Source organism: Stigmatopora argus, chromosome 4 (assembly GCF_051989625.1).
Source record: "Stigmatopora argus isolate UIUO_Sarg chromosome 4, RoL_Sarg_1.0, whole genome shotgun sequence".
Taxonomy (NCBI): Eukaryota; Metazoa; Chordata; class Actinopteri; order Syngnathiformes; family Syngnathidae; genus Stigmatopora; species Stigmatopora argus.
In genome coordinates this window covers 14441558-14454140 of record NC_135390.1, presented here as the reverse complement: position 1 = coordinate 14454140, position 12583 = coordinate 14441558, and the positions used below count along the sequence as shown (strand labels likewise).

At 40.5% G+C, this 12583-nt stretch overlaps 1 pseudogene across 1 annotated transcript in view; it reads right to left on the bottom strand.

Annotated features, from left to right (window-relative positions):
• Positions 1-12583, bottom strand: part of LOC144072638 (triple functional domain protein-like) — a 40730-nt pseudogene that overhangs the window by 5687 nt on the left and 22460 nt on the right. Inside the window, exons 33-47 of the transcript XR_013299864.1 lie at positions 10777-11029; positions 7063-7349; positions 6818-6988; positions 5653-5748; positions 5022-5170; positions 4804-4870; positions 4071-4174; positions 3907-3976; positions 3404-3493; positions 3240-3332; positions 3099-3149; positions 2832-2909; positions 2446-2637; positions 2134-2311; positions 1053-1909 (exon numbers count right to left, since the gene is read on the bottom strand). The product of XR_013299864.1 is annotated as a triple functional domain protein-like (transcript). The remainder of the gene's footprint in view (positions 1-1052; positions 1910-2133; positions 2312-2445; positions 2638-2831; positions 2910-3098; positions 3150-3239; positions 3333-3403; positions 3494-3906; positions 3977-4070; positions 4175-4803; positions 4871-5021; positions 5171-5652; positions 5749-6817; positions 6989-7062; positions 7350-10776; positions 11030-12583) is intronic.

The following is a 12583-nucleotide window of genomic DNA, read 5'->3' as shown; positions in this document are numbered from 1 at the left end:
TACTGATCTTGTCTTAGAATTTGTGGTAAATGGCATTATGAAAACAAATGATGTTTTCTTGTGATAAACATCAAAATTAGTCAGACAAGAAAAGGTACAGAACTGCCAAGGAAAAGGAAGTAATCAAGTTGTCATGTGTGTCGATGAAGGTTTTGACTATGTTAACACTATGTCCCTGATGGCCATGGCACCCCTTGTCAGACAACCTTGGACAAAAATGCAGTAAGGGGATTGGCAAAATTGAAAGCCCGTAATTGACGCAGAGGGTCAATTAGATGTTTAAATTTTCAACATACATAGTACAGATGTAAAACACACAACTAAAGCTAGATGCAAAAAATAGGGTGAAACAACCCGATTTGTTATGTTCAACTTGGTCATTGCATTGGATTGGAGTGTAGGTTTCAGTCGCAAAAGCCTTGATGGACCATAAAAACGTAATGAGCCATCAGCTAATGCACAATACTTTCCTCTGTGGTAAACTACGTGCCAAAACTCAGTGTTCCGTTGGAGGCCTCATGTTTGCAGTACTATATCATGTTTGCGGTGACAGGCTGTGAATATTGATTATTCAAACTCCACCTTCACCCCCAAAATCCCACCGTGCACAATGTTTTGGGGAAAAGGAGTTGACGTGGCCAACAGGAACAGTACAAATGTAGAGTAGCATTAGTCAATTGTGTTTTTCCACCCAGAGGTGTCCCTTCCCTTTTACGTCTACAGAAACTCCCTTTCGCGGGAGTCATTCCTGGAAAAATTAGATGACAGAGAGAAGATGCAATTAAAATGTTGGCCAACAGCAAAGCTCAAAGAGGAAACCAAGCGGAAAACAGCTTCTTTGTGACTTAGACTTTCTCTGTTAGTACTACAACAACATGTGGATCTCACACGCATTCTCGATGAAGTTAGTGCACTCGGATAGCCATTAATCCCCAGTGTGGTAGTCGTTGCAAGCCGTTCTCAGATGTGGAGGCGCGCTGGCTGACTGCGGTCAGTCAGTGAAGGCGGGGTTAGTGAAGGTGAGAAGCCATGACGTCGATATGTCCTCTTACCCCGTTGCTCTGAGTGGAGTGAAAGGACTGCTCGCTGGTGGAGGAGCATGTGCTCATGCGGTCTAAATCCTTACTGTGGGTGGAGTTGCGATGAGGAGGAATCCCGTGGCTTCCCCTGCTGAATGAGTCCCCTCCACCACTACCATCACCAAGGCAGGAATTTGCTCGGCTATTAGGAGAAGGAGGCACCGGCGGGACCGTAGCCCAGAAAGCGTTGCCTTTGTGAGACTGGCTGGTAGTGACAAAATCATCCTTGGCACTTCCAGGAGACTGGGGGGACACCAGGGGTGAGACTGTCCTGACTCGAGGATTCTTGAGGGACAAATGCAGAGGTGCGACTGCCATTTGCGGGACAGCGACTGAGAGAGGTTTTTGAGTTTCTTCGCAACCTCCTGGATCCTGCCCGACTCCTATTTCCAAGCTGTCTAGAGCTAGGCTACCGTTATTTGAATTTTCTCCATCACTACAATCCGGGATCTCCCTCTTGTAGACCTCAGAATTGAATATCTTGCCATTTGAGATGGTGTCTGAATGCAGGCTAGAGGGATTGGACTGCTGCTGGCAGGGTGACCACATACCTGCTGATCTGTCAGGCCCCTCAGGGCCTGGGTGGTGGTGGTGGTGGACGGGCTGGGGTAGGCGTGAGGACGGCTGAGGAATTCTGGAGGGTCTGGAGCGCGGCCCACAAAGGGAAGAGGAGCTGCCTCCTGATCCTCCGGAGCCACCGCCGCCACCTCCTAAACCAGAAGTGGAGGTACTACCTCCAGGAAGGCCTCCTGTACTGCTACTATTGGTTGGACCCCCAGGCCCACTGCCACCCACGTGGTTCCTCTGGTACTCAATGGGTGACGTCAGAGCTGAGGGAGGAGAACAAAGTTAAGTCGTGCAATGTTTCTTGAAAAGCTTGGTGTCTAGAAACTCACTCAATCATCAGTGTTTTCACTATAGAATGCTTCATCTTTTGACACCCAGAAGAACGTGAGAGATTACAGTATCCTACAGAGTTAATTAGCATTCTATCCAAATGCTGGGTAAGTGTTTTTTATTTATTTATTTTGAAATGTTCAAATCATTTTCTCACCATTGAGGAAATTGCGTTGGTTCTCCAGAATCTGGCTGATTTGGTGAAGCCAGATCTGACATACACCAGGGTTTGTTGAATGGAGGGTGTGCCTCTCCATATTGCCACTTGATGACCTGGAGGTTAGTGTGAATTTGCAGGGGTCTTCTGCATTTTCTTCCAGACCAAGCCAGCTCACCTATGTTTGTGCATCGGGATAAAGGGAAGGGACAGGCGACATGACATAGAAAGTAATTAGCAACTTTAGTTTTGTTATTTAACTTTATACATTCTATAATTATTAGAATTAGTCATTATATATAGTTTAAGAACCTTGATGCTGTTCTTGAAGAGGTAGCCAGGAGTAGAGAAGCCCTTTTTCTTGTCTATGGGTTCACTAAATATTACAATCTGCTCAAAAAGAAAGAGTCTCCTTTCCTTCATTCTTGATAAGAGTCCCCCATCCTGGTCTGAAACCAAAAAAGTGTCTTGCAGGAGCAATCTGCCCTGTGCTACAATTTTCCCCTAAAAGAAAAAAATGGGAATAGTGTAAGTAGTCGACGAAGGAAATGAACATAAAAGTTAAGTAGAGAAGGCCAAATCTTGCATTTTAGCACACACAGGCACCTAATTGTAATTTATGAAATGAGAATTGGTACCGGAAATGTATATTCCAGACACACCAAGATATGAGAAAATAATTATGAAAAAAGTCTTACATCAAAGCCTTGAAGGCGGCCAACATTCATCATGTCGTTGCAGCGCTTAGGGACAATACACATCACCTCTACAGCTTTCTAGAACAAAAATAGGAAAAAAACCCACAAACTTTAAGAGCCAGGGTCTAGGAAAGACTACTTTTCTGTAGTTCGTGTCACCCATAACTTCAAGTCTTCAACAGGAGATTATTTTTTATTTTTTCTAGTTTAAGTGGCTACTGTTTTCCAATGATTATGTTAAGAAGGGACCTGAGCAATTAGAATTACCTCCAGCTCAGAGGAATCCATTCCAGCCTTCTTGCAAACCTTGAGAAGATCCTATTAATATAAACATGGATAGATAACTCATGAGTATTTAGCATATGTCATGTGTGTTGTTACTGTAATAAATATGTAGTTTGCATATACCTTTAGTAATAGCTGGTATTTCATTATGCGCTGGACAGGTTTGATAAGCAGATCAGTGATCTGCAGCCTGTGACCTAATCGCTGCTTGAGCTCCTGGTAAAAGATAGTACAATGATTATACCTCCCATTTATCAGAACGATGCATAATAAAATAAATCACTTACTTCAAAATAAGTGTCAATGTACTCCGACACAATGTGCTCAGATTTTGGCTTGTTTTGGCAGTATACGATGTACATGTGAAACCTGCGCTCCTGCAGTTGAGAAGAATACACAAATTATACACAAAATGCAGGCATGAAATTTAAAAAAAAGCTAGAACATTTCCTTATATTTAGTTCAACTCAAAATGTGATTTAAGATTGTAAAGTATTGTATGTAGAGAAGCATCTGTTCTGTCCTAACCTTAATATATATGTAATAATGGTTAATTTAATGTTTTAATATGATTGTTGCTGTAGATTTTCTCAATGGTGATTTTCCTTACCTAAAATTAAAATAACAATTCTAGCAATATTTCACTTTGAAGTGAGTGAACTTTTTTTCATTGAAAATACAATACATATTTGAATTACCAGTGATTATGGTGCACCTTTAAATGCATATTAATTATATATTCAATTTAATATTATTGCTGAACAAAAAAGAATAAATCAAACCAGTTTACCTGTTTGACAAATAAAGAGGCAAGTCGGTCAGGATCCTCCAGACACTTTTCAATCTCTCCCAAGAAAAAGCTGTGGCCACACAGGATGAAAAAAACATGACGTGTATTAGTACATTTCACGAAATCTTTCCTTACATACAGAAAAATAAAGGCCGTGTGCCTACTCTTTGTGCCAATCATAAATCTGATGGATGTTTCCAAAGACAATCTTGTCTTTTCCTCTCATGTCATCTGGAACACCTTCCTCCTTCATTCTGCTCATGTAACCCTAGAGGAGTTATGATGGAACATTAGGTATATTTCATGTAGAATCCCTGATATTTACAAATGTAATGTAGTCTGTTCAGTACACAAACTAAAAAAAAGATCCTTGGTCAAAAACTGAGAATCTCTCACATTCAACTAGATCAAGGGTGTCAGATTCGGGTTGGTTCGCGGGCCGCGTTAACGTCAACTCGATTTCATGTGGGCTGGACCATTTTAGATATAATATTTAGATTTTTTTTAATAAATGGATTAAAAGAACTGGATTAAAATCCCTGAATATTCAGTTTTTTATAGATCTAAAACAATGTTTATTTTAGCTTTTTTAAAATATATTTTTAGATTTTACAAAATGATTTTTGAACTAAAAACACAGAAAAAATTGATTAAAAAAGTACAATTATTGATTTAAAAGGGGCAAAATCAGGACATTTAATATACATCCATACCCTTCATTTTAATTTGATCCTAAAACAGAAAGTCGGCACTCATGATTTACTTTCCCGGGCCACACAAAATGATGCATCGGGCCAGATTTGGCCCCCGGGCCGCCACTTTGACACATGTGAACTAGATAGTGAAAGGGCACAAAACTTATGACCGCGGGTGTAGGTTCATAGATCATTGTATCACCTCCACAACTGATCCCAAGTCTCTGACATAGTCTCGTTCAGTCTCCGCCAACTCCAGGAAGATGTAACTATAAGGCAAATTGTAATTGTTTTTTATTAAGCTTATAACAGATTGAAAGGACAATTGGAAATATTCTGTGCAAGCACACATCTGCGGAACAGACTTTTGCAAAGCTGTGCATGCTGACAAGGAAAACAAGGTAGATGCTTGCAACTCACTGTCTTCTCTTAAGGAAGCCAGATTTGCGCTCGTCCAACTCCTCCATGGGCGAGGAGGATGAGAGGAGGGAGTTGTCAGAAGGGTTCAGAGAAGGAGAGCTACTGTCTCCTTGCTCCACAGACAGAGAACTGGGACGATCCTCTAACGACTGAAAGATGCGTGAGATGAATGGGGATAGAAAAAAAAAAAGGGTGATTATCGAAGTGCATGAAAAAGGTTAACACAAGATAATGAGGGTTGTTCTTATGACTAAACTGAATCACCAGAATCAGTTAAATGATTACGCATATAAAAATACACACAGACACAGCTTGGGTCGATTTTGTGCTCTGGAGAAGAAAAAAAAGCTAAACAAAACAAAAACTCAGTTTGTAAAGACTAGATAGGTAAGGCAATCATTTCTCTCCATATACTAGTGTCCGTCCAGTGAGAAAACATGCCCTGGGGGAAAATGGTGACTCAATATCCTTTTGTTTGAAAAGAGGACAGCTGGTCTTAGTGAGTCACAATGACTATTGAACACCATGCCTCTGTTAAACAACACCCAGGCAAAGTGTGCATGCATCACTTGGCACTATACTGTGTAAAACCTGACCACATGTATATGAATTTGTGAGATTTCTCTCTCACCATCTTGCTTTTGACCAGTTCTTCAATGGCACTGACCAGTTCAGCAGCACTGGGAGTCTCTGAGCTGCTAGGCCGACCGGACAGTCGGGATGCAGACTGGACAAAAAGGCAGACACAGGTAATTCAGTGTGATATTCCCCCAAAATGTACTTAATATAATTATGCTAGAGAAGCCATGCAGACACTATGGCTACTCCTCTCTGTATTTGTGATCAGGCTCGCTCACCAGTGGAGACTTTGGCCCCCGTAACGCCACATGTTCAAAAAAGGACTTGGTGGGGTGTGCTGTTCCTAATAAAAAAGGTTAAATTGGGGCTAGGGTGGAGCCACCCACAGGCTGGTTTGGGAAAACAGGGGTTGGTTTGAGGTCAAGGGCATGCTCTTGGATTGAACTGTTGCATTAACACTCATTAGGTCATTAATGAGAAATAGTCGTGTTGCTATATACTGCAACATACGGACGGGTCCAAATTGAGGGAGGCTAAGGTTTAGCCACTGCTTAAAGAATGGAGTATTCTCTTCAGCAACCAGATAGTGATTAAAAAAAACTCTCCAAGGGAAGCTCACATGTAATGGCAATAGTAAAAGGAGATGTTGAGAAAATGTACAAAAACAAAAAAGTGTGGTAAAGGAGTTTTTTACATGGAGAGATAGGGAAACTGGGAAAGAAGAGAGGCAGAACAGAAATCAACATAATGCTGACAGACAAACGTGCAGTCATTGACAAATAAGAGGGGGAAAAAAGTGAACATTATTAGTGTAAAAGGTGTACATTCATCAGTGGATATATAGATATAGATCTATTTTTCCAGGAAGAAAAATTGGAATGAATACATGTATGAAATAAATGAAATCTCAACTATGTTTAATAGGTCAGTCAATACTTTGGCAGAGTGCTGTAAACTTCTTGAATAACAATTTCACCTAGTTGTAGATTTCTAGTTATTGAAAAACTCATCTATTGGTGTCTTCTGTGCTCAGACTACAGCAAAAATGTTTTCTTTAGCTTCAAGGAACTACTAGTATGTAGTACACAAATCGGGGAGCTTTATTTTGACAAAAAATAGGACCCTTTCTAGGGCATCTGTTACTCTTAGCTGTTTTTTTATCTAGGTTGCAATCAATAAATATATAAAAAAACAATGAACATTAAATTTCTTCACACCTTATCATCCTGTGTGTCAGGCTGCAGCAGGCTGTGTTGCTGGATGGCCATTGGGGGAGGAAGCGGGACAGCATCAGCTCCCTCCTCACCTTCCTCCTCCCCACAGCTCTGCATGCCTGATGACGAAGACTTGGAGAGGGTACCACTGCTGAGTCCTTCATTCCGCATGCGCTAGTGTGGGGATGATAGTGCATCAGCGGATGGGTCAAAAATCAACATTAGAGCAACAGAAGATCTATTATTACCTCCTCTAGTGTCTCATCCTGTGGCGTGGCGGCACTGTCGTCAGAGTCTTTCTGAGGGCCTTGCATTACATCCAGGTTCTTACGTGGACCTTCGCGGTTCTTTTTGTGTTTGTGGGCCAGCTTTTTGACGTGACCATCTGCTTTGCCAGAGCTCAGCCGTCGTACGGGGCTGGTCAGCCATTTCCTTAATGTGTTCCCTGGACGCTTTGGTCCCGGTGAGCTATGTGGGCCCAAGGTTTGACTGGAGCCTGGCTGTAATGTGTCATTGGTGGACACAGACAAGGTATCTAAAGAGGGGAGAAATACAGGAGGTCTGTTATTGCAAAATTTCATTTCAAAATTAAGAGCAATTGAAAAACTTTCATCTAAATGTTCTATTTAGGTATACTACTGTGGCATCGAAAGGTTTAGGCACCCTGCTCAACTGTTTAAAACAACAACAATAACATATATTTACGTATATATGTGTATACACATATTGTACTTAAATAAAGATGCTCCAAATTTCCTATTTTCACACTCCATTCCTAATTCCTCCATTTGCATAAACACTAATGCATATGAACAACATGTTAACCAGCATTCATGTAATAAGAACCGTTTAATACTAAGCTTTTGGAAATCATAATTTAAAAGGCTGGATTGGTGGATCAGTATTATGCAGATTTCTTGACTCAAGATGAACTTATCACATATTTCTCGCTTGGCACAGAGGAAGATGAAAAGTAGGCATGCATGGGGGCTGATGCTGACTCAGAGACTACGCCTACATCATTGTTTCAATAGTTTAAGTCATTTGGCATTTCAAGTTGCTGAACATTTTGAATAGCTAGTGGGTATGATAATAAGTTATATCAACATAAACATAGATGCTTTGCAAAAACTGAAACTTTGGGGAATAATATTAGAATGTTGTCTGTATGTCTAAATAGATGCAGGTGACACGGTGGAGGGGTGGTTAGCATGTCCGCCTCACCCCTCTTTGAGCAAGGGTTCAATCCCCAGTGGGTTCCAACTTTTCTGTGCAGAGTTTGCATGTTTGCCCGTGCATGTGTGAGTTCTCCAATGATGCTCCGGTTTCCTACCACATTCCTAAAACATGCATGCTAGGCAAGCTGGTAGAATACTCAAAATTGTCCCGAGGTATGAGTGTGACCATGACTTGTTGTTCATCGCCTTGTGCCCTGCAAATAGCTGGCAACCAATTCAGGGTGTCGCCTGCCTACTGCCCACAACTGGCTGGGATAGGCTCCAGCACCCTCTTTGTTAGGATAAGCAGTACGGAAAATGAATGAACGGATAAACAGATGCATGCGTCAAGCATTTCTCCTTGTGATGCAGGCATAAATAAGGCTTGAGAACTATCGAACTACGACCTTTTAAACTGCACCAGACTTCATATTTCAGGTTTAAGCCTGTAATATATACAGCCGTATGTGAAGGTGCAATCATTCTGTCTCTAAGAACACTTTTTTTTTCTTTTTTACTGTAAATATGAGGCATGTGCTCTCTCATATATTGTGCACAATACAATTCTGACAAAATATTTCTTCACAGACAACAAATCATTAATTTGTGATTCATGGTGCTTAGAAGAAAAGCAAAAAAAAAAAAAAATAATCATACATGATGGCATGAATATTTGTATCTTACAATAGGGGAAGGGAAAGGTTGTTGGGGTAATCTGAAAAGCAGCCACGGCTTTGCAGGAACATGCCTGAGATTCCAGAGATGTCACCAGTAGAGCATCTTTAGTGTGGTCTAAAAATCCCCAGGAGATGTTGCAGTAACACAAACATTATTCATTGTAGGGTGGAGGCACACTTTTCAGGAGCAGTGAGCAGGCAAGTTCCATTGGGTTTGTGTGGCTATGAGGACAATGGTCAAAAGCTCTAGCCACCAAAAGCCACATTTAGGAAGGGTGTGGAGTTGGCATGCTAGATAAGGGAGTGGACCAAGCCGTTGTGTAAAATTGTATTTTTAGACTAAGAGTTTGCAACAGGATTTTTGTATTCCTTTTTCTGCTGCACATATTCTAAAAAATAAAATTAAAAAAAGGAGCTTGATCATCTGACCATTTCCTCATATTAAAAATCAAATCTTCCCAAATCATTTTGCAAGTCAATATTTTTTTTCATGCACCGTGGAAAATTGCCCTAAACTGCCACACGGATGACAAAAAATATCATGTGTAATTCGGCAGCGGCATCTTACCCAGATCCAGCAACCAGAACTTGCAATTATGAGAGTGACCTTCCTGTGCCGAATCCATGGGACAAAAAGGGTAAACTGACTGGATTCCACGGGCCATGTCAGTCAAACATCTCCTTCTTTTTCTTCCTTCTTGAATCAATCCCTCAAAGCCTCTCTACATTTTCCATCACTAAATTACATTCTCAACAATGTTAAGATTAAGATGATTTCCCAGAATATGTAGACCAATTGCTATGTCCAGAGCGAGCAGAAAGACAAAAATCAAAAGCAGCAGGAGTTTCTCCTTCCCTCTCTCATGAGTGGGTTGCTATAAGGACAGTGGGCGAGTACTTGTTCTCGGGGAACGTCTGGATACAGGCAGTGTATCTGCTGGTTTACCCTTTGTAGGCACACCCACTTAGTTTGAGGGGGCGGCTGCATATTTTACAGGCATGAGGATGCGCAGAAGTTGTACACCATGACTTAAAAGAAATATGGATTCCGGTTTGAAATACAAACAAAGCAAGCCAAGCGTTTTGTCAAAAAAAATGTATGTCATATTCTATTGTTTCCCACTGCAAGCTTTTCTTTGAAATACAGCCACTGAAGCTTTGACCATGACAGCTTAAAGTACCTGGGGCGATCTATTGTGTATGACTCAGACACACTATTCAGCACTCAAATGAGTCTCTCTTCTAAGAATGTGGATACAACATCAATGCTCAGGACCTTGTAAAAGTTTGTTTAAATAAACTGTAACTTCTACAATACTCCAAAATCATTTCTTTAGTTTACGAAGAAAAAATCCAGAAATTGACTGATCAAATAACTTAGTTGCGCAATTCCCTGGAAACCACCGAGTCAGTGCATCAGATGTCAATATATGAGGGAACACAATTTTGGGGCAAATTGGCCTCTGTGGTAGTCAGCAAACACAAAGGAATAATCGAGTGGCAAAGACCTTTCGTCATGCGTGTCTACTTCATTTGCCATTCTTCGACATTCCCTGTAAAGAAATCTCCTTCTAGCTCTCTCTTTCTCTGGCCTCATAAAACATAGAAACATTGGAACCACAGAAAGGCAAGCAAAAAACAAGAATCTCTGCCAGCAAAATAAAGATAAGAACTGCTTCAATATGTAATGTAAGCAGTCTCACCTTCCATTTCTGCATAAGGTAACCACTTAGCTAAAACCCAAGCTGTGATTTCCAATAATTATTTTCCGGATAAACATAGCTTCATGAAAGCGCAAACACAATATTTGTATGCCATATTACCATAGAAACAAGCTGCCTTGCGCTCACCCACTCTTTAAGATTAGAAAAAGACTGATGGTTAGATCTATGAAAATGTACACTTGGCATGCTGGTTTTCATTTCCCTTTCAGAAACACCACAGAAAAACAATGCGGAAAATGAGCTATGAGGGAATTTTACACATTTTTCAAACATTCCTGAGTATGCCTCATTGGTAGATCAGCATCTCATAAGTTATGTAAAAATGAAAAAGCCTTCCCTCTTACCTTTGTGGTTGAAGAGTCCTTCCATCTCCATGGAGGACCTGGAGTGTGCAATACACAGCATGGAACATGGAACGATGCCCTCCTGAGCTGGAGAACGGTCCGTGGTCCGGACCAGGCACCAGTCCGGTTTATCGTGGAGTCGCTCCAGAACCTCGACTGTCTGGCCTCGTCGCACTGTCAGCTCCCCACTGGTGCCACCATTGCTGCCCACAAAGTCATGAATGACCACTGTCAGCTCACAACCACCCGACAGCTGAAAAAAAAAAAACATTTTTAGTTTTTAATTCAACAAAACTGTGCTCATGAGACTTTTGTTGTCAGTTCCACCATCTTGTTATCCAATAAGAAAATCAAACATCAAACAGAGGAGTAAATTATGGCAGGAAAAGTACAGCCTTGTGGTTCCAGTTTAAAAACAGTGCTTTTTATAAACAGTATTTCTTTAACTTCTAAATATAGTCATCAGATGAGTAATATGTTTGATATTGTATTTTCTTTTAAATGTGTAATGTAGGGCAATAAACTTTTCATTTTTCAATGGATAACCCTGTAATAAGTGTCATAGTCAATCAATCACACACCACCCTTGTTATCTTTACGAAATTGTTTTTTTTTTTTTTTATTGCATTAAGTATACACTGTGGTGATGAGTAAATTTCTAAACTTTCAATAGAATTACATAAATAGCCAGAGGAAATTACACTCATGATATAAACTATAACTCAAATTAACTGCATAAAAACGTATTACATTCCAGATTCCCAATGAATAAATGTTTGCAACAAGCTTTTTAACATACCCTTTGGTAATGTGGTAAAGCCAGCGAGCTGAGAAGTTGAGAAACTGGATGCGCAATTCTTTCCTCCAATTTTTCCATTGTTTTCCACTCCCTCATTGTGAGAAAAGTGTTCTCAACTCCAGCAGAAATCAAAAAGCAAGACCCAATACAACTGCTTTATTAGCAGCAAGAACCGCACATAAAAAGTGGGCTAACAGAAAAAAGAAATACATTCATTCCCTTCCACTGGGAAAAATAATGAAAAAAGTCAATCAATTCTTGTTCCACCATCCACTGCTGTCCTTGAAAATAGTCAATATAACTCTATGGAAGACGGAATCACCGCTGAGAAGTTCAATATATAAAATCCAATTATGCCTTCTTGAAAATCTGACTAATAATAGTTCAACAGCAAAAAAAATACCAGGAACTCAGAGGTCGTCTGCAATCTCTTTCTTACAAGCCAAGCTGTAGAGTGAAAAGCAGTGAGGACTTAAAAGGGTTCTTTCCTGCCTGTCTGGCATAGAGCATCCTCTGCGAGTGGGAGGTTTAAGCAGCTGACAAGTCAGTCACTAAAGCGGATGCACACAGGAACATGAGCCCTCGCATACAAAAAAATGAATACACAAACACACCAGTGTCACCGCCTCCTGAATGAGAGGTTTCACACAGAACCTTCACAGAGAGCGAGATAGATAAAGATTCATTCAAAGAATTCAAAGCTGAGAATTTCACCTGGAATATCTATTTGCAAGTGATACGGTGCACACTTAAAAAATTCAGTCACATGAGTCCTTAATGGACTGAATCTTATAAACTATTGAAAAACAATGCATGGTTTTGTTAAATAAAAGTGATAAAAGTTATATGCATGAATAAAAAGGAAGAAAGCTACAGATCACGAGGACAAACAAGCCCAGGCATCACTTTACAGTGAGTGTGATTTATTAGTATAGACATTTTTGCAGTAGCGTGCACGTGTTTGTTAGGTTTGCTCATATTGAGCGTAGGAGGATAGGCCTTCTGTGG